The sequence below is a fragment of the Mus musculus genome, chromosome 11 (assembly GCF_000001635.26).
Source record: "Mus musculus strain C57BL/6J chromosome 11, GRCm38.p6 C57BL/6J".
Classification (NCBI taxonomy): Eukaryota; Metazoa; Chordata; class Mammalia; order Rodentia; family Muridae; genus Mus; species Mus musculus.
Window position 1 is genome coordinate 92,639,826 of NC_000077.6, and position 23,567 is coordinate 92,663,392.

Here is a 23,567-nt window from a genome sequence, read left to right on the forward strand (position 1 = left end):
ATTATAATTCAGGTTTCTATACTTGTGTGAATTTATGTCTCAGTCTTCAATTCAATTCCATTGATCAATGTGTCTTTTTTTAATACCAATACCACACAGTATTTTTGTTTTGTTTTGTTTCTGGATTTTTTTTTTAAGGTAAGTATTTCAATTTGGTGAAAAGTCTAATGCATAGGGTATACATACTGATATCTAATTTATAAATGTTTTTTTATCATTTAAAAATAATTTCCATATATTTTGATCATATTCTTCTCCTTCCTTAAGACATTTCAGATCTTCCCCTATTCCACACATACCAAAATTTAAGGTCTTTCTAAAGAAAACAATCAAAAACCCAATTTTTAGAAACCCTTACAAAACCAAGACAGAAAATAAAACAAGACCCAAAGAGGAAAAACACACAAATAAGCAAGCAAGTAAATTAAAAAATATATATATGCCAAATTATAACCAAATAAAAGAAGAAAAACCCATGAGCATGAGTGATCTTCAGTCTTAGATTTTCTTCAATTTCTTTCTTCAAATACTTGAAATTTTTATTATGCAAGTCTTTTGCTTGCCTGGTTAGAATTACCCCAAGATATCTTATATTAGAGGCTAATGTGAGATGTGATATTTCCCTGATTACTTTTTTTTCTTTTTTCTTTTTTCCTTTTTCCTTCCTTCCTTCCTTCCTTCCTTCCTTCCCCCTCCCTCCCTCCCTCCCTCCCTCCCTTCTTCCTTTCTTCCTTCCTTCCTTCCTTCCTTCCTTTCTTTCTTTCTTTCTTTCTTTCTTTCTTTCGATGGATTCTGTTAGCCTGTGACTTTTTATTGGATAATTGAGTCCATAGATGTTGAGATAGACTAATGGCCAATGATTATTCATTCCTTTTTTTTTTTTTTTTTGGTTCTGTGTGTGTGTGTGTGTGTGTGTGTGTGCTGGTGTGCAGTTATTTCCTGTGTTTTCTTAGGTATGGTTAACCTCCTTGTGTTGGAGTTTGCCTTATCTTTGTAGGACTGGATTTGTGGATAGATATTATTTATATTTTGTTTTGCCATACAATATCTTGTTATCTTCACCTATGGTGATTAAAGGTTTAGTTTGTTATAGCATTCAGGGGTGACATCTGTGGTCTCTTGGAGTCTCTAAGACATCTTCTCAGGCCTTCTAGCTTTTAGAGTCTCTGTTGAGAAGCTGGGTATAATTCTGATAAGTCTACCTTTTTTTTAAATTTTATTAGATATGTTCTTTACTTACATTTCAAATGCTATCCCGAAAGTTCCCTATACCTTTATGTTACTGGGCTTTTGTCCAGTACAGCTTTTTTTATTTCTTTTTTTAAAAATTGGTTATTTATTTACATTTCAAATGTTATCCTCCTTTCTGGTTTCCCCTCTGCAAACACCCTACCTCAACCCCCCTCCCCACAGGTTCTATGAGGGTGCTCCTCCACCCACCCACCCACTCCCCCCTCACTGCCCTAGCATTCCTCTACACTGGGGCATCAAGCCTTCACAGGACCAATTGTCTTGCCTCTCATTGATGCCAGATAAGGCAATCCTCTGCCAGATATGTGGCTGGAGCTATGTGTTCTTTGGTTGGTGGTTCTCTGGGAGCTCTGGGGGGCTCTGGTTGGTTGATATTGTTTTTCTTTCTATTGGGTTGCAAACCCCTTCAGTTCCTTCAGTCTTTCCCCTCACTCCTCCATTGGGGTCCCCGTGCTCAGTCTGATGGTAGACTTTAAGCATTCACATATCAGCCCAATTGCCATTTGTATACAAAGGAGCTACTAATTTTTTGAATTAATATTATATCTAGGCACAATTCTGAAAATGTCTATCAGCTATAGGAGTTGCCTGGTAGGATTTTTAGGGTCATGCATGTATACTATTGTAACATCTACAAATAGCTATACTTTGACTTCTTCCTTTCTGATTTGTATCCCTTTGATATGCTTTGGTTATCTTATTTCTCTTGCTAAAACTAAGAACTATATCATATTGATATGGAGAGAGTAACATTTTTTCCCTGATTTAAGTGAAATTCCTTTGGGTGTCTCTGCATCTGACTTTATGTTGGTAATAGGTTTGTTGTAAATTTCCTTTATTATGTTTAGGTATGTCCTTTGTATCCCTAATCTTTTATCATAAATTGGTTTTGGATTTTGTCAAAGGGCTCTTTTGCATCTAATGAGATTAATTTTTGGTGATATGGTGGATTACATGTGCTGATTATTGTATACATAGCAACAGTCATCCTTGAATATCTGAAATGAAGATTATTTGATCATTGTAGATAATATTTTAATGTGTTCTTGAATTCTGTTTGCAAGTATTTTTGTGTATTTTAAAATTTATGTCCATAGGGGAAATTGGTTTGTAATTCTCTTTGTTGAGTCTTTAAGTGGTTCAACTATCAGGATAATTGTGGCCTTCTAAAATGAATTTGTCATTATCCCTTCTGTTTCTATTGTATGGACTAATTTAGGAGTATAGGTGTTGACATTTCTTTTAAAGTCTTGTAGAATTCCCAATTAAAACCCTCTGGCCCTGGGCTTCTTTTAGTTGGGAGAATTTTAATGACTACTCCTATTTCACTGGGGATTTATTTAGGTCTATTTACATTGTTTATATGATCTTGATTTAACTTTGGAAGTGGCATCTATGGAAAAAAAATTTTTTTTGATTTTCCAGTTTTGTGGAGTATAAGGTTTTTAAGTATGAATTAAAAATTTGTTGAATTTCCTTGATATGGGATGGATCCCTGCATATGGCAATCACTAGATGGTCCTATGCTGTTTTTATTTCTGGTTCTTTTAATTTGGATTTTCTATATGGTTTTGTGCTTGTATCTTGTTGATTTCTCAAAGAACCAGCCCTTTGTTTGGTTGATTCTTTGTAGTATTCTCTTTGTTTCTACTTTATTGATTTCAGTCCTAACTTTGATTATTTCTTGTAGTCTACTTCTCTTTGGTGTGGTTACTTCTTTTTCTTCTATAGCTTTGAAATGTGCTGTTAAGTTGCTAGTATGAGATCTCTAATTTATTTATGTAGGCACTTAGAGCTGTGAACTTTCCTATAAGGACGGCTTTCATTGTGTCCTATAAGTTTGGGTATGCTATGTACTCACTTTTGTGGATGCTAGAAAGTTTTTTTTATTTCATTTCATTTTTTCTTTTTTTTAATATTTTCTTTATTTACATTTAAAATGTTATCCCCTTTCCTAGTTTCCCCTCCGAAAATCCCCTATCCCCTCCCCCTTCCCCTGCTCCCCAACCCACCCACTCCCACTTCCTGGTCCTGACATTCCTCTATACTGGGTCATAGAACCTTCACAGGACCAAGGGTCTCTCCTCCCATTGATGACCAACAAGGCCATCCTCTGCTACATGTGCAGCAAGAGTCATTGGGGACCCCGTGGTCTCTCTAATGGTTGGCTGTGAGCATCCATTTCTGTATTTGTCAGACACTGGCAGGGTCTCCCAGGAGAAAGCTATATCAGTCTCCTGTCAGCAAGCTCTTGTCATCCACAATAGTGTCTTGGTTTGATGGTTGTATAGGAGATGGATCCCCAGGTGGGGCAGTCTGGCGAGGATGTGGAGAAAGCGGAACACTCCTCCACTGTTGGTGGGATTGCAAGCTGGTACAACCACTTTGGAAATTGATTTGGCCATTCGTCAGAAAACTGGATATCATACTACAGGAGGATCCAGCAATACCTCTCCTGGGCATATACACAGAAGATGTTACAACATGTTATAAGGGCACATGCTCCACTATGTCCATAGTAGCCTTATTTATAATAGCCAGAAGCTGGAAAGTATACAGATGTCCCTCAACAGAGGAATGGATACAGAAAATGTGGTACATTTACACAATGGAGTACTACACAGCTATTAAAAAATGAATTTATGAAATTCTTAGACAAATGAAAGGATCTGTAGGATATCATCCTGAGTGAGATAACCCAATCACAAAAGGGCACTCATGATATGCACTCACTGATAAGTGGATATTAGCCCAGAAGCTCAGAATACTCAAGGAACAATTTGCATAACACATGAAACTAAAGAAGAAGGAAGACCAAAGTGTGGATATTTTATTTTTTATTTGTGTCCTGACCCATTTTTCATTAAGATGAGAGTTTTCAGTTTCCATTAGGTCTGAAGCTTTTTATTGTTTTTGTTTTTGTTGTTCCTGTTAATATCCAGCTTTAATCCCTGATGGTCTGATTGAATGTAGGGAGTTATGTAAATTTTGTTATATTGTTGAGACTTGCTTTGTAACTGAGTATATGGTCAACTTTGCAGATAATTCCATGAGGTTCAGAGAAGATGGTATATACTTCTAAGTTTCAATAAAATATTCAGCAAATATATTTAGCTTCATTTGGTTTGTAATACCTGTTATGTCCAATATTTCCCCTTTTAGTTTTTGTTTGGATGACCTGTCCATTGGTGAGAGTGAGACATTGAAGTCACCCACTATCAGTGTATGAAGATCAATATGTGATTTACGCTGTAGTCGTGTTTCTTTTTACAAACTTGGGTGCTCTTGTGATTGAGGAATAGATGTTAAAAAATAAAATGTCATCTTGGTGGATTTTTCTTTTCATGTATGTATCCCGTCCTTTCCTATCTCTTTAGATTAGTTTCAGTTTAAAGTCTATTTTTTTATATTAAAATGTCCTTACCAGTTTGTTTCTTAGGTCCATTTGCTTGACTATATTTTTGAAGACTTTACCCAAGGGTAATGTCTATCCTTGATATGGATGTGTATTTCTTATACAATACAGAAGAATGACTCCTAACTTCATATATGTTCTGTTAGTCTGAATCTTTTTATTTAAGAATCAAGACCATTGATATTGTGAGATATAAATGACAAATAATCGTTTAATCCTGTTATTTTGGTGGTGGTGATGGTGCTGCTGCTGCTGCTGCTGCTGCTGCTGCTGCTGCGTGCTTCTCTTCTTTTGGTTTTGCTGGTGAGAGATTATTTATTTCCCGTGATTTCAAATGTGCAGTTAACTTCCTTAGGTTGGGGGTTTTTGTTTTTTGGTTGGTTGGTTGATTATATTTTTCTTTTTTTCCCCCAGTACCAACTGTAAGGCTGAATTTCTATTTATCATGAAATAGCTTATTTTTCATCTATGTTCACTAGAAGTCTTTCTGATTATAGTGTTCACTTAGAGTCTGTAATATATCTCCACAGGTCATTCTGGCTTTTAGAGTCTCCATTGAGAAGTTAGGTGTAGTTCTAATAGCTCTGGCTTTATCTGATACTTTGCTCTTTTCTCTTGCAGCTTTTAATATTTTTCTTTGTTGTATATACTTAGTGTTTCGGTTATTATGTGACAAGGTGAGTTTCTTTTCTGGTCCAGTGGTGTTCAATATGTTTCTTGTACCTTTATAGGCTTCTCCTTCTTTAGGTTAGAAATTTTTTCTTCTATAACTTTGTTGAAAACATTTTCTGGGCCTTTGAGGTGGGTTTCTTTTGCTTCACCTATACCTATTATTTTTAAATTTGGTCTGTTCATACTCTCTCAGATGTCCTGGGTGCTTTTCATGAGTAGATTTTTAGCTTTAACATTTTCTTAGTCTGATATGTTCAGGTTATTTATCATACATTCAACACTTGAGACTCTTTCTCTCGTCTCTCATATTGTGTCTATGATGCTTGCCTCTCTTGTTCCTATTCAAATTCCCAAATTTTCATTTCCAGAATTCCCTCATTTGGCTTTTCCTTATTGACTCTAGTTCCAATTTTAAGTATTGAACAGTTTTATTCATTTCCTTCAAGTGTTTGTGTTTTCCTGTATTTCTTTAAAATGTTTAAAGAAAAATGAAAATCCTCTTTAAAGGATCTCAATGACAGTCTTAGAGAATGATTTAAGGCCTCTGTCTTGTGCTTCAGCCAGGTTAGGATATTCGGGACCTGCTATGGTAGGATAGCTGGGCTCTAGTGGAGACAGATTAGACTAAGCATCTGGGTTTGGGGTGATTATAGATCTGGGTGCTGATTTCTGAGACTGTCTTTATTGGATGAATGTTTTGTTTATCGGTTTCTGATTCCTTTCTGAATTTTTCTGAAAGTGTTATGGTTTTGTTTTGCCTATTTTCCTGGTCTGTTCAGCTGGTGTGCTACCAGGGAATACCTGTTGTTGAATGCTGGGATACTGGGAAGAGTTGGAGAAAGAAAAATTGGGATGCATTGGGGATAGGTTCAGAGAGTAAAAAGATACCACAGCAGATTTCCTGCTACAGAGATGGGGCTGAGTCTAGGGGTGTCAGGTCTCAGGATCAATAGGAGAAATGTGAATCTGCCTTCAATCTACTTGTTGCCCTAGGAGTGGCCCTTTGGATGTCTTCTAGAGTTGGGGTCTCAGTAAAAACAACAGGTGGGAAAGGGGAGGTTAGAAGGAGATGGGCTATGTGATCCACAGGAGATGTGAGCAGTATAGAAGAAGGCCACAGCTGGTGCTCTGTTGCAGCACAGAGGGAAAGACTAGGGAGGAGATTATGTCTGAGGACACATGGAGAAACGAACGGGTCTGCAAGCATCCTTTCTGTTTTTCTGCCAGACATTATCTGTGGTGTAGCATGCTGCACCTACTAGAGTTGAGGGGTGGGATACAAAGAAGGGTAGGGGAAATTTAAGATAGGATGCTCTGAGGAATTCACAGATGTAGGCAGCTGGAAAAGAAAGATGCAGCTGATAATCCATTAAAGCACTAGGGATCAAAATTGGGGATTGGATCAGGGAAACAGAGAGCCCAAAGTTGTGTTTTAGGAAGAATAATATATATTGACAGTGTCTTGTTTTCTTAGTGAAATCTCCTATGCATAGTATTTAAAACAAAGTATGTTTGGGTTTTCATTTATTCATCCACAAGTAACATTGCATTTGAATTTGGGTTGATTTGAAGAAGTAATAACTTCTGGGGAATGTATACCAGCCAAAGATCTACAAAAGCATTCTACAGCCTTTGGCCAAAACATTAATACACTTGAAAGTTCAAAACAAATCTCAGACAGTTCCTCAAATGCTAATGTATAAAGGCTTATTAAACATAGATGTCTAAACCCTAAATACTACTCTATTGTGCACATGGACCACAATATTAAGAACTTAGAAAAGTCCTTAGGTGATGAAAGTGATGATACTGCTGGTGTGTACATCACACTGCAAGAGGCAGAGTAAGGAATAAGACAGAGTAATAAGGAATAGTAAGTTCATGGTATGGAATATACTTGTTCAGTGAAAGTATTAGAGGTCATTGGCAGCCAAATTCCTGATATTTCTGTGCTATGTGATATATATATATCACATATACATAGCACAGAAAATGCTGGACAACCATTTACAAGGATGAAATGAAATAATTGAACTGACATCTACACAAGTAAAACTTTCCCCTAAGATAGCTCTTTCTTCTTAAAACCCCTCCAGAACAGCAACCTTGCCATCCAACAAACAGAAGCAGCAGTCTTCCCAGCATTTACAAGTAAGTCTTCAGTTCTCTAGGTTGTGAGTCAACCCCAAAGGGTTTGTATTTAGAGTAATTTAGGCGAGTACCCTTCCACCAACTGGAAGCACTAACTACTTCTCTCTTTTAGATTTAGTATTGTACTAAGATTTTGAGAACACTTAGCCCTGGGCTCAATCTCTAACACCACAAAAAGAGTTTAAGGAAAATAATTCAATATTAATTTTCATTTTTGACAAGACACACTGCTATAAGTTAGAAGTTAAAACCAGATATGTCACATTAAGTAATATTTACTCTATTACCCCACCATTGTAATAGGCAGCATTATATTTAATATATCTGTTCTCAGTTATCTCCTTGTTATATGAAGAATTTATTCTCATTGAAATTTCTACAGACATTCCTACACATTGAATCTTTGATATGTGATTTTTAATACTCTCACCATTGTGCCCGAAAGATACCACAGAGGGAATAATTGTTTTGCTTTGTTTTTCAATATCACTGTGCCTAAGGAATGTGGACAAATATGATATCAACTTCCCTGATCATTCCTTTTGCTCCTCACCAGTGGTTACAGTTGTAACATTTTGACAGGACACTTTCAGATACAGACAGTAGAGCCTAAAGTAAACTGAGATTAGCCAGGACTACTCCACACTCCTATGGCTGAGACAAGTAGCTTTCCACAGGATTTCAAACCCTCTGTGCCATTGTCTGACCTTTCTATAATTATCAGGGATACATTGCCAGCAGCAACTTAGAAAGGCTTACTCAGGGAATTCTATGAAACAAGTAAATAAGTATATCTCTTTTTTTCCCAAATGGAGCCACTGATATGACATATCTACCCTTGCTTCAATAAATGCCAACAGGAAATTTGTTTCAATTAACATATATCTGGGTCCTCCAAAACAAGCACAATCAAGGTAAATTGAATAAAATTATCTTAGTCTAGTTAGACAAGACCAGGCATTAAACTGACCCTAGAGGGAGATTGATGGAATGTGTTTAGGGAAACAGAGTCACAGGGTTCAACAGGGAGGATGAGGTCTTCACATCTGAAGACCATGCCTGGGTTCCTTTTCCTCTGAGACTTGTCTAATCCCCAAATGGAAGTTGCTTTCGTTACATGTGACAGTTTAGGAAACATGCTAATTTCAATTTCAATGTCAGATCAAATGTTACTCAGTCATGTGCTACTCTCTTTAGAAACCTACTGCCAAGATTTGTCTTACATTCCTTGATTCAAAATACCCATCAATTTCATTATGAAGGAGCCAGCATTTAAACATGATTATCCACTAAACTAAATCCACTGTCTATATTTCAGGGCCAGCTCTCTGTTGCTGCTAGGCTCAGTTCTCCGTCCAATCTGAAGGCTCTGTAATTTTCTGCTTTCTTGCCTGCTGATGTACACCTTGACTGCTGCCCTACTCTCCCTGGGACCCAGTGAGAAGTCTCCTTCAGGACACAAAACTCAGGAATATGCCTGTGGTTCAGATTAGAGGAAGCAAGTATCTGTCCTCATCTACAGCTTTCAACCTTTGTTTATCTGCTTCTGTCTTCAATCTTTAGAATCTTGCTCTTGGTGCTATCCCATTCACATTGCAATTATCATGATCAACTGGTAAATTCACGGCCCATTTTTGTTCTTATCGAAGCATATAAACACTGCACACCTCTTAAAAGGTGCACATCAAATGGTGAAAAACCATGTACACTGTTTTAGTGTATGCTATGTTTACTAACAATTGAAAATCATATTTAGTACAAGACACACTTTATACCAATTTGTATACATATCTACCAATATACACAAAGACTTATATAATCATATAAGTGGAAGAATTGTTTTATATTGACAAGGTTAAAATTAAAAGTAGCTTTTAAGGTATGGTTGGAAAAGGTAGCAAATTTATTCAGGTTTTCAGGAAGAGTCACTACTGAGTGAGCTGCTTTTAGTAATTATTTTTGAATTAAAAGGAAAACCATGTAGATGTAAATGCATGCATATTAATAAAATAGTTAGTACATAATAACGAATCACACAAAACATTGAAAATGCCTAACAAAATTTGGTGGAAAGAAATGGGATGACCTTAGATGAAATGACCAACAGTGGGGAGATGGAACCTGAAGAGACCACCTCCAGTAGATAAACATGGCCTCCAGTTGAGGGATGGGGTCACCCACCCATCTCAAAATTTTTTTACCCAGAGTTGTTCCTATCTAAAGGAAATACAGGGACAAAATGGAGGTGTGACTGAAGGAAAGGCTATCTATACAGAGACTGCCCCAACTTAGAATCTATCCCATACACAGGCACCAAACCCTGACACTATTACTGATGCCATGTTATGCTTGCAGACAGGAGCCTGGCATGGCTGTCCTCTAAGAAGTTCTACCAGTGCCTGACTGTCTCAGATGCAGATATTTATAGTCAATCATTGGACTGAGCTCAGAGGTCTCTAAGGAAGAGATAGGGAAGGACTGAAAGAGCTGAAGGAAACTGGAACCCCAAATGAAGAAAAAGAGTATCAAGTAACTGGACCCCTCATAACTCCCAGGAAATAAGCCAACCAACAAGTATACATAGGACTGGTCCGTGGTCCCTGCTAAATATGTAGCAAAAGCCTGAATTGTCTGGTCTCAGTGGGAGGGGATGCCCTTGGTCCTGTGGAGGCTTGATGCCCCAGAAAAGTGGGATGATAGTGGAATGAGGTGGAGGTGGGTCACTAGGTAAGAGAGCACCCTCTTAGAGGTGAAGGAGAGGGAGGATAGGGTGAGGGACTCATGGATGGGGTACCAAGAAGGGGGACAACATTTGAAATGTAAATAAATAAAAGAATTCATAAAAATGTATATCATGAACTGAAATACTGCACTGTGTTACATATAAGGCTTTGACTTTTAGGCTTATCCTATTTTAGAAAATACAGGGGCAATACTTATAAAACAAATATTTGATTTACAATTGGACAAAATTAAATTGTTTTTCTTCTGTCTTTGAAACTATGTTAGTCACACACACACACTCATACATGAACATGTGCACACATACATATATGTACATTAAATGTAATATACTTCCATGGAAGAAATGATTTTGCTGTTATGTGAATCACCAATATTCATCAGTAGCTAGAAAAGTGACTACTACCTAGTATTTAGAGGTGTTTATTAAATGCATGTGTCCAGTTCTACAGTATAAATTAAATGTCTACATAAAAATTGAGTAAATGATTATCTAGTCCCAGGAAACTTAGATAACTGACTAACCTCATTTAAAATGTGATCTTTGTGGTTTAAACATACTCACAACCAAAGGAAACAAACCAGAACACATTACCCTGACTATATTAAAAGGTGCCATCTCTCACCTAGTTTTATCCAAATATATAGTCAGAGCAATGAGCTAAATGGACTCCCCTTCCCCTTAGAATTGGCTTACACATTCAGATAGACTTATAGAAAAATGTTTTCATGACTTGAGCTAGACAAAGTGTTTTTAAGTGTAACTTCAGAAATGTCAATCGAAAAATACGATAAAGTAGATTGGGGGCAGGTTCAAGTTTTAGAACAAATACTGGTAAAAAGACCTGCATAGAGAATACAATTGGAAACACCCCAAATTCAACAGGAAGAAGAAAAAAAGCTTTAAGAAATAGACAGAAACTATAAGCAAGAACAGTATTAAAATATAAAACCTGAAGCCCAGTGTCTTAGTCATTAGGGAAACATCATAAAACAAAGGGAGTTAGAATGGAATGTAGAATAAATCCTGAAACTGTGGTAAAAAAGCAATGTAATAACTCATTGCTGACAGAACATGGATGTTTTCAAAAATCATGATTGTTCTTAACTATAATTTTTATTGGCTATTTTATTTATTTGCATTTTAAATGTTATCCCCTTTCCTGGTTACCCCACCACCACCCTCCGGAAAACCTTTAGCTCATGCCCCTTCCCCCCTCCTTCCATGAGGGTGCTCCCCTACCCACCCACCCTCTTCTGTCTGCTTCCCTGCCCTCTCATTCCTCTACACTTGGGCATTGAGTCTTCACAGGACCAAGGACCTCTCCTCCCATTGAGCCCTGACAAGGCCATCCTCTGCTACATATGCCGCTGGAGCTATGGGTTGAGTCATGTGTACACTTTGGTTGGTGGTTTAGTCTTTGAGAGGTCTGAAAGTGTCTGGTTGGTTAATATTGTTGTTATTCCCATGGGATTGCAAACACTTTCAGTTCCTTCAGTTCTTTCTCAAATTTCTCAAATGGAAACCTGGTGATTAGTCTGGTGGTTGGCTGCAAGCATCCACCTCTGTATGTGTCAGGCTCTGGCAGAGCCTCTCAGGAGACAGCTATATCAGGCTCCTGTCAGCAAGCACTTGTTGGCATCTACAATAGTGTCTGGATTTGGTGTCTGTATATGGGATGGATCCTCAAGGTGGGGCAGTCTCTGGATGTCCTTTCCTTTAGTCTCTGCTCCACACTTTGTCTCTGTATTTCCTCCCATGAGAATTTTGTTCCCCCTTCTAAGAAGGACTGAAGCATCCTAACTTTGGTCTTCCTTCTTCTTGATCTTGATATGGTCTGTGAATTATATCTTGGTTATTCCTAGCTTTTGGGCTAATATCCACTTATCAGTGAGTGAATACCATGTGTGTTCTTTTGCAATTGGGTTACCTCATTCAGGATATTTTCTAGTTCTATCCATTTGACTGCAAATTTCATGAAGTCATTGTTTTTAATAGTGGAATAGTACTCCATTGTGTAAATGTACCACATTTTCTGTATCCATTCCTCTCTTGAGGGACATCTGGGTTCTTTCCAGCTTCTGGCTATTATAAATAAGGCTGCTATGAACATGGTGAAGCATGTTTTCTTGTTATACATTAGAGCATCTTTTTCGTATATGCCCAGGAGTAGTATAGTTAGGTCCTTAGGTAGTACTATGTCCAATTTTCTGAGGAACCTCCAGACTGATTTCCAGAAGAGTGTATAATAAAGACATCATGGAAATCAATTTTAGCAATTTTGTTTAAAAATTAATAAAAACAATGCATCATAATATAGCAATCTATTTCCTAGGTATTTATTTGGAAAATCAAAACTCATGAGCACTTTTACTGAGTATTTTTAATTAGCTGCTATGTGATACATGCATATGTGTGTGCACATACCTATGTCTGTGTGCATTTGTGTATGCCTGCATGCATACGTTCCTCTGTGTTCATGTGCCCATGAGTGTGAGTGTGTATGTATGTGTGTGTGTGTTTGTGTAATTGTGTATGCTTATAGCCTATGGTCTTGTGCATGCCCAGTAATTGTTTACCAATAAGGTGGATTGCTTGATGTAACAGCTCCATTATCAGATGCCCTCTCATAAATGAATGCATACACAGACCGTGTCATATCCATTCAAGGGAATTGTGATCATCAATAACTACACAATGACTTCAACAAATCTGTAAGCCATTACATTAAGCTGAAGAATCAAATCTCAAAACATCAGACTGTTTGAGCCTGCTTATATATGAAATGCTAAAGAACACAACATGGGATGTATTAGTAGTTAGCTGGGCAGCCAATATTGAGTATAAACTGGTAGCATGGCAGCTGTGTGGGGTTGTAATATTTCTCTGGATTTTTGTAATGGTGGGCACAGAAGTATCTATTATAGATTTGGAGCACATATATGTAAAGCAAAATGCCAAGTTGACCAACCCGAGACTAAAATGCAACATACAAAGTTAGAAAAATGTACAGGCATTTTTTACTACAAAATTGCTTTAATATACCATTGTACGGTTAAGCAATACCCATACTCATGTCTATCTAATAGGGTTGCTACAGTCTGTTTTAATTTATTTCTTGAGACACACATTCTTATATATTTGGTTCTTAGTGCTTACCAATCCAAGCATGGCATGCAGTAAACTTTAATGAGTCTTAGTACTTCTAAGCTCCCTTTTGCTTCCTATTAGAATTTTAATCTTCATAAACATGTCTTTCTCCCTCAAGTATTTGGAGACATTCTGCTTGCCATTCAGAAATCTTGTTTAATGGTTACTGTAAGTCAAAACAAGCCAAGTCAGTTCTCTGTCCTATACTTCACTCTGCATTCAATAGACGAGAGGCATCCTGTGGGGATTGCAGGCTGTTATCCAGTTGAGCTGAGGTCTGAACCCGATGGTCATAATTTACCTTCATGACACAGTAGTCGTTCCCTCATGCCCCGCCTAAGGTACCACCTCCCACAGCCCCCAGAAGAGAAGCATGGTCAGTAGTCAAGTAAGCAATGGCCCAAGCTTCTGACCTTCAGGCTAAACTCCTCCCCAGTTACCTAGCAACATGGAAGACCAGAAAAGGGGCTGTAAGGCCCCCACCTCTTACTCTTACTCCTTTGTTCCTTTACCTCTCACTTCTCTCTCCTCTCTCCCTCTCTCCCTGTCTCCCTCTCTCCTCTCTCCCTCTCTCCCTCTCTCCCTCTCTCCCTCTCTCCCCCTCCCCCTCTCCCTCTTTCTCCCCCTTCTCTCTCTTTCTCCCCCTTCTCTCTTTTCCCTGCATTTCTATAATAAAGCTCCTCTGGTCAGTTTTGGGAACTCCTTCCTTATTCCCTCTCTCCTACAACACTGAGGTGCTAGCAAGGTAGCTCTGGAGTTCCAGTTCAGGCGCTGCCCCTTTTCCACCCAGGCCGCGTGGGTCAGGCATGCTCACCCGGGGCCGTGTGGAAAAGCGTCCAGCAGCTCTGCCTGTGTCTGCCTGCCCAGAGCACAGGGGAACTCTAGCCGGACATTAGGCCCCTTTTCCTCCCCCACATCTCCCCGCCCCCCCTGCCCCACCTTTATTTTGTTCCCAACAGCATCCAAGTTAATATCGCACTTCCTACATGTCTTTCTAAACACTGATTCCACTGAGCCCCTGAAGCACAAATATCTGAGCTGCCTCTTTGAATTTATGGTGACTTAAGGACCCAGCTATCTCCTATCATCTGCTTTCAGTCTCATTCCTTGAACCTTAAGATTATTCTACTGTACAGTTTCACTTCGAACCTCAATCTCAATCAAAGATCTCCTTTTCCAAGATTTCCCAGTTTCTGTGTAAATCAATGGCTATAGATCATTGCATAAAATGGGCTTTATCAGCTAATTCTAGGACAAATGCAAAAGCAATCTTTGAATAATTGTTTTCAGTAACATCTCTTGATGCACACTAAAAGTGTTGGTGTCATTAAAATATAATTCAGAACGATTGACTAAAAGAGTTCCTTCTCTTTGGGTCTGGGTAATCATCGTCATTCAGAAAACTGAGGAAAAATACATTTCATATTCGGCAGGTGGGTCCTTAAACTGAATTAGACTGAAAGTTGGATTGCAGAAGTGGGAAAATTGGAAATCAGATGTTTTGATAACAATCTAGAGTGGTCATTGACTCTAGGGCCAATTATAGAAGCAGCTGTTAGTTGAGATCCAAGATAAAACTACAATATCTCCTTCACTATAGAAATGAATGAACACAAATGTAAGGCCAGACTAATGATTCTTTCTATAACTGATATAAAATAATGTGACTCTCAACAGCTGTATCGCATGCAGAAAAATGTTTTAACTTTAGCTTTCAGGACAGTGTCTTGTTTAAGAAGCCAAGTCAAAGACTCTGTGAAATCTGAATCCAATTTAGTCTCAGATAGTTCTTCCTGAATTAGCAATTTAAGAGAGTATTTGTGCCTATCCATCTTCTTGTCAAAATGGCAATAGCAGTAGCTTTCATCTCATTGGTTAAAATTTATTCAAAACATTATGTTTACATAAAACATTTAAATAGTGCCCTAGGTAAGACAAATGAGCAGTAAAGGGCAGTAGCATTTTACAAACATACACACTTAGACGCTTGTGGTCAATTTAGCTTTGGGAAAACTAGAGGACATTAGGTAGTTTATAAAATATTTTACAGTCTTGAAATGTTAGCAAGCACTATGAATCTGCAAAAATTAATAATAATAAGTCGGTAGAAAGAAATTGGTAGCATGCAGTAATTCTCAAAATGAATATAGCATGTAACATTTTCAGAGCATTTCACAAGAGCTACTTTTTCCTAGTAGCATCTTTAACATAGCTCTGACCCTCAACCACTGTAAACTCACTTTCTTTCTTTATTTCTATAATAGTTTGTGAGTTTTGTAAGTGTGTATTAATTTTATAAACTTGAAATATATAGTGTATATTTTTGATTGGGTCATATGATTTCAGTTAATTATCTTAAAAATATTTTTTAAATATATGTGTCATTTTACTGCAAATAAACAACTAAAATAACATTTAACTGTGGCTTGACTATAAGGCTGACAGTGAGTGTAAGCAATATGTTTTAGAGCCTCATGCAATTTCCCTTTCCTTTTGTACTTCAATTTCTAATATAATCAAATAAAATTACCACAATTAGCTTACAAAAGCAGACAATCCCATTGTCTGGATTTTCAAATGGAAGGCACAATAAATTCCATTAGTGTCTTAAAAATATTACTGGAAAGTAAATAACTATGACCATCATGATGTTTATAGAGTAATTAAAGATGTGAAACAAACCACTTGGGATATCAGAGAATTATTAGAAAATGAGCAAACACTATGCTTAAAATGATTGAAGGGCTTTTCTGAGCTAAGCTGGTGTTGTCTGTGTCTTATATTGGTACTTGGTGTAACAAGAATGGGCCAAATCCCTGCATCTTCCCACACCCCACATTCAAGCTCCAAGTCACATAGAGGCAAAGGCTCAGCATGGTGTGGAGATCTAGCAGTGGTGAAAGTCTGTGGTGTCTCCATCACTACACTTAACCCCTTGCTTTCTGACCTATGTGACGATTGCTTTTCAGATTCCTTTGTCACCTCATTCTCAATGTCTGATTTTCTGTAGTCCCAGTTGTCTTCTTTCTTGTTTTGGTTATTCTTAGACCCTAGGTTTGAGTACATTGTTCTTCACAAAGAAGAGCTGGGAGAAATTCAAGACTCCCATGTTCTTTGGTCCACATTAGGATAGACAAGACCATAAATTAGCCCAGATAGTAAATAGTATGGGATGAATCAGCGTGTGTCCGTGTGTGTGTGTGTGTGTGTGTGTGTGTGTGTGTAGGCAGTCACAGAATCTATTTGACAATTTTCCTTGAAATCCATGCTCATACATCCAATATGTTCTGGGGTTCTTGTCATATCTGCTGCATCTCACAAAAACATCACATATCTATGTGCTTTTCTGTCCCTCAACACTACTGGCTGGTTACAGGACAGGGGACACTTCTGTTGTCACTGAATTTACAGGGAGCTTTTATTATCCTATCTTCCTTGTTTCTCCTGAGATGTTCCCTGGTGAAGCAAAAGAATGGATTTGCAGGTTTGCTGATAACCTTGGCCTTCCTATCGATTTCAGTCATGGGCTGATGATCACAGGTTGCTGAAGTACTCTGATCTCCTCCTCCCCTGCAAGCTTGGAATAATAATATGAAGATTAAATACATAGAACCTGCTGAGTTTTAGCACTTCTGGTCCTTGGTAAATACCCTGGAAATATTAGGTGTTATTGAACTCAGTTTCGGTCTCAGTTCCAAAAATGTCTGCTTGATGCTTGATACTTGTACTTGAGTCTTTCACTGAGATTGTAAAGTCCTGTACAAATGTATACAAATCTCTTCCCTCGGCTTCCAACCCCACCATGAGTTCTGCTCCCCTGGTTTAGCTCTGCCAGATTCAGAGCCATTTGTACTATATCTCATTCATCCACCAAGATTTCTTATTTTACATATACCCTGGTACCCAGGGAATATACATGGAAACTACTCAAATACATTATGTTCTTTCTGATTCCTTTACCATACATTCTACCACCACCTTTATTTTATCATCTCCAAACTAGCTTTTCCAAACTCACTAATATTTCCCACCTTTTCAGCAGAACTCTTCTACACAAAGCATTCTATAGCTGTCTGTTACTTTTAAATAGACCCTATTCCTCATTTTAGAATCAAATCTCCACATCTCTCCAGTGCTACTTCTATAAGGAGATTCTTCTGCCTTTCAATTCATTTCTAAGCTCTAGGCTGTCTCCTGGACCACTGAATTATCTATACTCCTCCTGCTTCAGAAGGTGTTGCTATGTAGGCATTTCCTTTGATATAAAGCAGGCAGGCTCGGAAGGAAGCTCCTTAAGACACAAAATGTTTAAAAAGAGGGAGATGAAACAACAGGGTATTCTAAGAAGTGGTGAAAATTCCATTCAGCAGGGAACTCATTGAATTTGGGTACTAAACAATTCAATACATTTAGGAATCCCTTGAAACTAAACAGAATCATTAGGTTTCTCCTCTCCAGGTGTATATAACCAGTAACAATTGCTGAGAGAAACTCCCAGAGGCACTGAGCTGCCTAGAGGAGGCTCATACTAGCTGAGCCCCATGAAAGAGACACTCACCAACTTGCTCAGTTGCCTTCAGGTTATGTTGTAAACTCTGGGATTTTTAGCTTTCATGAACTGTCGCCTATGCTGGGGCAGACTTTGGTGATATAGTTGTCTTGAATTCTTTCCATACCTATAGGGAACTACAGTAAAGTCCTTCAGTTCAACAGGTAGGACTCCAGTGCTATTCTTGCTTTCTGTCTGGGGTGGAAAGTTATTTGTTCGTGTATCTGCAGAAGGTGTTATACGGCACATATATTCTGTTGTGTTTGAAATATTCCTTGACACAATAGAAGAACCTCATTCCTCTGAGTTCATTAGGAACAGCACATCTCTTCTTCACTTATCAAGAGTAATCAACCATTCCAATTAAGCACCTGCCTTCCCCTTCACAACAAGTACTACCTAAGATAATGCACTTTCGTTGTTCAGTGGTGGTAGATTGATTATTTGTTTATTTGCCTTTAAAACATCTATAGGAAAAAACATGGAATATCATGCTTTCCAACCTAGTAAAAACAGCCAAATGTGAGATATCACATTCATATGACTCTGTCAATGTTCTGACAAGGGCTGGGAAAATGTGTGTGGATAATATATCACTTGTTGTGCAAGCATAATAAGACCTGAGTTCAGATCCCCAGGACTCACGTGATAAGCTGGGCCTGTGCATGTAACCTCAGCACAGTGCACTGGAGACTGAGACAGGGGCATAGGTGGAGTTTGCTGACCTGCCTCCATAGACAAAACATGGCATGCTGTGGATTCAGTGAAAGAGCCTGTCTCAAAGGAAGAGGGAAGAGAGTAATAGAAGACACAGACACATGTGCACATGTGTGTATATACCACACAAACATTTCAAATACATTTTAATAAATTTTAATAATAAAAAATAAATGTTTTAAAAAGGGAAATATTACAGACAGAAAACACATTTTTTTGGAAGTATATGCTTGGTGAGTTTTCCAGCAAATATTAAGTGTATATTACTTGATTAGTGCTGGGGACAAACTCTGCAAATAGTAGAATCCATCCCTACCAATGGATGATTTCTGTTTAGAATATTTGGTTTCTGAACTGTGTTAGACGGAGTGAGAAGTTAACTAGCATGGCTCTTTATAATTTAAAACAATGCACATGTCCTTTGCTTGGAAAAGAGTGGTGATTTTTCTGTCAGTCTCACATAGGCCTTGGGTCTTGATCTGCCAAGTGTGATTTCATCTCCTTAACATAACCAATGCTTTAAAGGGGCAGAAAGGAGAAGATAAAAGTTTTAGTATACCACTGTGATACTCAACCTGTCAACCAAAAATTATTCTAATTATAGTATTTTCATGGTATTATACTTCATAAGGTTTTCATTGACTAGGAGTTCAGTTTGATTTTCTTTTTATAGTTCATATACTTTACTATTTTGTTATTAATCATCCCATTCATTTACATCTCAAATGATATCCTACTTCCTGGTTACGCTTCTACAACCACCCCATCCTACATCCCCCCTCTCCCCCCTCTCCTTTGCCTCTATGAGGGTGCTCCCTTGCCCACCCAACCTCTCCTGCCCCACCTCTCCAGCACCCCCCTACACTTGGGCATCAAACCTCCATAGGACCAAGGGCCTGTCCTCCCATTGCTGTCAGGCAAGGCCATCCTCTGCTACAAATGTATCTGGAGTCCCGGATCCCTCCCTGTACACTCATTGGTTGGTGGCCTAGTCTCTAGGAGCACTGGGTGGTCCAGCCAGCAGATACTGTTTTTCCTATGGGGTTACAATCCCCCTCTGCTCCTCCAGGCCTTCTGCCAGCTCCCCCATGGGGTTCCTGTGCTTAGTCTGATGTTTGGCTCCATGTATCCACATCTACATTAGTCAATTGCTGGCTGGACCTTTCAAGGAGCAGCCACACCGGGTTCCTGTCTGCAAGCGCCTGTAGTCAAAAGCAGGATGGAATACAGCAGATACTAAAAACCACCATCTGCTACACCTCACAGATTTTACCTATGGTATTAAAAGTAATCAATATTTATCTATTTGTTCAGATTCTACTGCTTCCTCTGCAGTGTGCTACCTAAGAAACATTGATGCACAATCTTTTAAAAGAAAGTCCACATGCAACTTAAAGTGCATGTCTAGAAAATTAATTAGGATTTTAAATATGACAGTTTCAAAAGAGTGTCCTGGAGCCAGGCGTGGTGGCACACGCCTTTAATCCCAGCACTTGGGAGGCAGAGGCAGGCAGATTTCTGAGACCAGCCTGGTCTACAAAGTGAGTTCCAGGGCAGCCAGGACTACACAGAGAAACCCTGTCTCAAAAAACCAAAAAATAAAAAAAATGAAAATAAAAAACAATTTTTTTAAATTAAAAAAAGAGTATCCTCCATGAATTCATGTTTAAGGTTTGTTTCTTTTGACAAGGACGTGTTAATTTTTAGTATTAAAGGCTTTAACTTGTCAGTCACCTTTGGAAGAAGAGGATAGTCCAAATTTGTTACAGGTGTTTCATATAACAGCTTAAAAGTGAATGTTAGACTTGTGAAAGGAATAGACAGGATCATTTTCTTAAACTATGAAATGACGAGATGCTTGCAGTATCCTCTTATCCAGTAGACAGTGCTGTGTTGTTGTTCTATAGGCACTGTGTCTTGGAATTTGGAAACATCCATGAAGGACACACATGGATTTATAATCAGAGACCACATTGGCACTTTCAGTGTACTTGAACTAAAAATGTATCCATTTTTCAGACACTTCACCGTGTTCTCCAGATTCATTTTTCTTAACACCTCTAAGAAATTTGGACTTTCCTCTTCTTCCAAAGTGATTTCCCTAGCTGTCTACTTTACAAGGGAGAATTCCACCTGCCATTGCAAATTGAATTCAAGGAGGACAGTGAAATTCAGGACCAATCATTTATCAGGATGATAAAGTGACACAGTTGCTAACTCAGTTCTCAGAACACTCCACGGTTTTCATTAATACCAATGCTTGGGGGATAAAACAGCAAAATGATTGATTAAATCCTTTATTTTCCCTGCATATGTAGACTTTATCAGCTTCTTAGTGTTTCAGGATAGATTTTGTTTGCTTCCCTTTTCGTTCTGTAACTGAAAAGTACACTCCTTTGTGAATATCCTGCTGTTGAAAGCGATACTGTTTTCTTTATCATTCATTTATATATAAATAAATTATGTATACCTATATAAATAACTCTTCTAGGAAAGATTGGAAGTTAGGTCTGACGTTAAGGCTTCCAATTTTAGATGAGTCAAGGTTATCATTTTCTGATAGGGAACACCCCTAGAAACAAATAATAGTTTATTTCAGCATATAGAGATTCCTATGCAAGTGATCTTAATTACTGATTGGTGATACATCTCCTGAGTAACAGACAATGATACCGTTGTTAAAAAATTTTAATCTAGCCAGGCGTGGTGGCGCATGCCCCAGCACTCGGGAGGCAGAGGCAGGCAGATTTCTGAGTTCGAGGCCAGCCTGGTCTATAGAGTGAGTTCCAGGACAGCCAGGGCTACGCAGAGAAACCCTGTCTCAAAAAACAAACAAACAAAAAATATCAATCTGTATATGGAATCACTACTTATATTAATAAATTATAATCAAATATATTAGATAATTTGGTCATTTTTGTATAATAAATGCAATATATATCAAGAAAGCTTACCCTATTCTCCCAAATTTTACACTAATTTGTACCAATTCCATATGTTGGGCTCTCCTCTACCATGAAAAAAAATATATCAGAGGTAATTTAAGGAGAAAACCAAAGAAACACATTCTCAGGTAGAAGTATTATGGATTTTCTCTGTAGGCATTTTGGAATATAAAGTTATTGTTACTTTCTACACTTCAAACACAATGTCTATTAGTGAGGTAACTTATCAAACTTGTGTCTTTATGGAGACAGAGAAGACATTCACTTGTAAATGTTGAGGATATCAGGATTAGTTTGCAAACACAGTGGGTCAGAAAGTGTCAAAACCCTATGAGAATCAAATGGCCCCATGTACAAAGGAAAATTTACTGGACTTTGAGAACTTAGCTCAGAGGACACAAGCAAGTCTGCAACAGAATTGGCCCAAATATATGGTGGAGTTCACTTTGATAGACTGGCAGAAATGTCTTCTGTCTGAATTCTATTAGGATATTCAAACATGGATTTTTCTGATCTGGAAACACTCATTGCTTTTTTTTTTTTTTTTTTTTTTTTTTTGGACCCATGCCTCTTTTGTCTTGCCATAGTGTGCATCTGGAAAAAAGAGTTACATATGTTTACAGCTAGAGGAGTTCAAAGTGGGAAGTAAAATTTCCTACCTTCATTTTCCCCAGTACTCAATTTACAGACATGGTCCCACATTCACAGACTTTTCTTCTTTCTTCTTCCTCCTCTTTCTCCTCCTCTTCTACTTCTTCCTCCTCCCTCCTCCTCCTCCTCCCTCTTACTCCTCTCTCCTCCTCCTCCCTCCTCCTCCTCCCCCTGTGTGTGTGTGTGTGTGTGTGTGTGTGTGTGTACAGGTGCATATTTGCCACAGTGCACATGGATATCAAAGGACAAACCTAGCTATTTGTCATTGTCATCCATCTTGTTTGAAACAGGAATTTTATTATTGGCTTGGCAAATGCAGGCTATCTGGGCCACCAGCAGTCAGTGATTCTTCTATTTCTGCTTCCCATCTCACTGTAAGAGGGCTAGGATTCCATATGTGCATGATCATGTCCAGAAGTAGGTTCTGAGGATTCAACCTGAGATTCTCTTATTTGCACACTTCCTCCTACTTTGCATTGTACTTTTGACATAAAATTGGTACTGGAATCTATTGTAGGGCTGCAGAAACTTTACAATTATTATCTATGAACTCCTAGTTGTTAGCACAGCTCTGCATCTATTTCTGGCACTCAGTCACTTATGAATGAATATACTCAGTCAATAAATGAATCCTGCTTACCATGGCAGCCTTTGTTCCTTTTGCCATTTCTTAATAATGTGGTGCTCAGGTCAGCAGCAGCAGCAGCAGTAGCAATGCCTCATAAGTTTTACCAATTCCAAGTCCTAGTGAACAATACAGACTTAATGAAATATAAATTAAAGGCTTTTAGTGTTCTTCCAAAGATGCTGAGATGAAGTAACAAGGTGAAAGCCAATGCTGACAAATAGCATCCCTATATAGTCATTAGAACAAGCTAACTTTAACGAACACAGTATCTATCTTAGACTCACTTCAGAACAATAAATTTAGTATATTTATAGGTTTTTGATAGTTTAAAAACTTTAGTATCATTTGATGTATCTAGGCAGGCTGTAAGAGCTAGAAAACAAACCAATTTTTCTGAAATGTTTTCTTCTCTTGTAATCCACTTCTAATAACTCTACAATAACTTCTTTTCTATAGTTAAAAACTTATAAATGTACATTCCTAAAAGACTTAAGATTTCTATAAGTGCAAGCCTCTGTTACTATTAAATATAGCATAATTTCCTAGAAGAGTATGTGATCACTTGCTTTTGTATCCTAACATTTCTAAAACCCTACATAATCATTTCACTTATTTCCTTCAACATTTCATTGATTAAAATTACCATCAACTTAAGTTTAGATAAGAATAATGAAAGGGTGACTATTCACAACTAA